This window comes from Labrus mixtus, chromosome 15, assembly GCF_963584025.1.
Source record: "Labrus mixtus chromosome 15, fLabMix1.1, whole genome shotgun sequence".
In the NCBI taxonomy this organism is placed as follows: Eukaryota; Metazoa; Chordata; class Actinopteri; order Labriformes; family Labridae; genus Labrus; species Labrus mixtus.
In genome coordinates this window covers 15,639,553-15,643,645 of record NC_083626.1, presented here as the reverse complement: position 1 = coordinate 15,643,645, position 4,093 = coordinate 15,639,553, and the positions used below count along the sequence as shown (strand labels likewise).

The 4,093-nt window shown below is 39.0% G+C and overlaps 1 long non-coding RNA gene across 1 annotated transcript; it reads left to right on the top strand.

Annotated features, from left to right (window-relative positions):
• Positions 1 to 1,637: 1,637 nt before the first annotated feature.
• LOC132990375 (uncharacterized) lies at positions 1,638 to 3,739 on the top strand. The gene is made up of 5 exons (XR_009676056.1): positions 1,638 to 2,317; positions 2,730 to 3,025; positions 3,205 to 3,293; positions 3,398 to 3,499; positions 3,633 to 3,739. It is a non-coding gene; the product is annotated as an uncharacterized LOC132990375 (long non-coding RNA).
• Positions 3,740 to 4,093: the final 354 nt, after the last annotated feature.

Genomic DNA, 4,093 nt, shown 5'->3' with positions numbered 1-4,093 from the left:
TCTCTATGTCATTAGGCTGGAAGAGAAGGGCAACAACCCCGAGCAGTGCACAGCAGTTCAACACATTGTAGCTACTACTGCCAAACCAGCTCCTTACCTCGTATTCGGTCCACCTGGTACAGGTAAGGCCTCTCTTGTGCATTAGAATTCTCTGAATTGACATTAAGTATAAACTAACCTTACATGTCTTGGTCAGGGAAAACAGTGACACTGGTGAAAGCCATCATGCAGATAGTGAAAACCAAACCATGCAACATCCTGGTTTGCGCCCCTTCCAACAGTGCCACTGATCATCTCTGTGAGAAAATACTGGAAGTGACGCCAGAGAGGTGCACAGTGTATCGACTCTACGCCCTCAGATGTGCCGTTAAAACTCTCTCGAAAGAAAGAAGGGTCTGGATTTTTTTGTTTTGTTAATAGCGCACATACTACAATTTTAAACAAATGTTGTTTATGAAGAGAAACAAAGATGCCGACCTCTCTATATTTACAGATACAAAAACTACGATTCTGTACTGTGAATGATTAGTTGTTTTTAGTTCACCTCACTGCTTTCAGACTTCATTGGTGTTGATGCATATCTCTGTAAAATATATAACTGAGTGTAGAATGTATAATGTGTTAATATAATTGTGTACATCTGTGTTTTGTGGTTTTCTATAGTTTTCCTGCAACCTGGATCTGGAAAAAAACCAAGTAATGATTCCCAGTAAAGTAGAGCTGATGCGGCATAAGATAATGGTAACCACCCTGAACACTGCGGGAAGGTACTGTAGCTCTGACAATAATTCACTTTTTGGGTTGGCATATCTAAAAAGTAATTTCTTTACAATATAAAAATATGTTGCCATTACATATTAATAGTTATGATTGTAAAATTGTAAAATTTTAGTGTTATGATGAGAAGAAATTTTACTTGCGTAAATTTACACTTATTTCGAGTGGAATTTCCAATCAATTCAACTTTGTTATCAACTTAAATAGCAATGCACTTAAATGTATGATGCTGGATTTTAATATTCAGATTAGTTCTTTGACTCTCTCTCTCTCTCTCTCTCTCTCTCTCTCTCTCTCTCTCTCTCTCTCTCTCTCTCTCTCTCCAGGTTAGTGACAGGAGGGATTCCTCAAGGTCATTACTCCTATATCTTTGTGGATGAGGCAGGACAAGCTAAAGAACCAGAGTGCATCATCCCCATAGCAGGTGGCAAAGCATAGGAGGTTAACAAAAAACTTTGTATTCATACAGAAGGTGTGTACTAAATGTTGCTGTGTTTCTCCACAGGTTTAATGAAACTAAAGACGTGCCAGGTAGTGCTGGCTGGAGACCCTAAACAGTTAGGTGCTGTCATCACATCTGCAATGGCTAACAAATACGGCTTGGGTGAGCTATATTCATGTCTAAAAATACAGCAACAGTTTCTAAATTGAATATTAAATACAGAGCTGCATCGCTCACAGGCAAGTAGGACACTCAAATAATAAACAATAGAATCAAGCTCATTTTGTTGCTGACAATCACTTGCATCTGTTGCACTGTTAGGACAGGCTGTGAGATAATTTTTCAAAGGTTAATAAATTACTACATTTAAAATTGAATGTGAAATTTGAATCGCTACTATAGCAAGGTTTTCAACATTTACTCTGTGAAGGTTTGTCCCTGTTGGAGCGTCTGATGAGTGACATCGACCTTTACAAGCAACACGAGACATACGGGTTCAACAGACGCTTTGTCACCAAGTTACTGAGGAACTACAGGTGATGACTAGATATGTTGCTGTACCTTCTCACAATCTCATTTTAAAGTGCTCAAATATGTCTTGGCCAGACAGCCCATGCTGTTTCTAAACTTACATTTTTGAACACTTCTTTTCTTCCTCACTCTCTCTCAGGTCCCATCCTGCAATTTTGAAAATTCCCAATGGGCTGTTTTATAAAGGAGAACTTCAGGCTTTTGCTTCAAAAGAGATATGCAGTTTATACTGCAAATGGGAACTCCTTCCCAAAAAAGTAACGCAGCCTCCACACGCACGCACACATGCATGCACGCACTCTGGCACACACACACACACACACACACACGCAATGCTCAGGTTATCTGCCCCTAATATCTGTTTCTGTGTCTCAGGGTTTCCCACTGATCTTCCATGGAGTGGCTGGAACTGATGAACGTGATGACGACAGTCCCTCTATTTACAACACGGCGGAAGTGGAGGTGCTGAAAGAATACTTAAAAGCCCTTATTAAACATCTTCACAAAAAGGGTGTAACCAACATTGGACCCAACGAAATTGGAATCATCGCCCCATATAGGAAACAGGTGCGTAACGACAGAGACTAATGGATAGGTGATAGACCTGTGTGTCACTGCCTTTAGATATGCTCCCATTTATGCCAAATTAAAATGACATCTGTAAAAAAAGGATAAGTCAAATGGCAAACAAGGTCACTCAATTTTTTTTTTATAAAATATACCATTTATGTGTAATATTAAACACACTTCGAAAGTCTTTTGAAAGGTGTTCTTATCTGCATGAGATCACCTCATTTTCAAGTCAGTGCAGCACATGGAAGAAGGGAAAGATGTACTGAGGAGACACTTTGTTCTCATGTATGAGCGGTATTCAAGAGTCTCTTCTGAGAGGCCAGTTTTCAGTCTCTGCAAAACAAATATACTTGCAATCTAAAGGTAACGGTAACTCTGTAAACTTCATATTTTTGTGTGCCGACAGGTGGAGAAAATCCAGAATGCACTGCAGACCGACCAAGATCTCTGCAAGGAAAACTTAGAAAACATATCGGTATGGAGATAAAAATGTTTACAGTCAAATCTTATTGAGAGAGAAAAAAAGGGGGGCGACGTTAAAGAGATTTAAACAATGCTCATTACTGTTTTTAATAGGTCGGTACAGTGGAGACGTTTCAGGGTAAAGAGTCCAAAGTGATTCTTGTGTCTGCAGTGCGCAGCAGTCCTAAACTGACTGATCCAAACCAGAGATTCTCTTTAGGCTTTGTGGATAACGAGAAGGTGAGAACCGTTACATAAACTTACAGTCACAACAACTCAAGTGAAATGTATAACATTTGTGCAAATTCCCACAATAGCACTTGGCTGCCAACACTTCTGTAAAAATGAGGAAAAGCTTGATTTATATAGAGATCAGACACTCATTAATACATGCACACTAACTGAAACTACCTCCTCAGAGATTCAATGTGGCCATGACTCGAGCACAAGCCTTATTGATTGTAGTCGGAGACCCGAGAGTTTTGAGAACTGATGCAACGTGGAACAAGTAAGGCTCCATATCCTCATCAGTGTAGTTATGTTACAGCGGAGGAGAACGGTTTACACGTAGCTTAAGTCCTAAATATCTAATATGCTTCAAACTCATTTTAGATTCATCCATTACTGCTACAAAGAAGGGGGCTACCGAGGCATTCCACTGTCTGATGAAGAAGAGGAAGATACACTGACTGATGAAAACTCACCAAGCCTCCGGTAATATGCACATGCACACACACACACACACACACACTTGTTATTGTTAGTCTGTTCTATGACCAGAAGCTATCTTAAAGATGAAGGAATTATCAGGGTTTTTTTTTATCCATTTTTGATTTTCACCCCACAGAGAAGAGTGATCAGCAACAGAGCACCCTGACAGAGCCAACACACCTTCTACGCTCACCTTTGGCTCATGTATGAGCAACTATAATAAACAACTCCAAGAAACTTCAATGTGTGTGTGCGGCAAAATGTTTTATATTTTTCAAAGGACGGACTCTAGGCAGAACTGCATTTGTAAGGTGTTTCTTTTGTTATATGAATGTAATTTTTTATCCTATAAATATTTAAAAGTTCAGTTACAGTGATAGGTTACCTATCAGGCTGACTTGTTATATATATTTTAAAAAACAAATCTACAAGTGGTTAATGTTAAGGCTTTTCAATTAGGTCTTTAATTTTGTTGGAACTGGCCATTTTTTCACATGAATTGAACTTTGTCATTTTAAGGTTTAAAAGCTTTGCACCACATCCATACACTGGTTCAAGATCTTTCAAGCACTTCCCTTGACAATTTGTTTTTTTTAT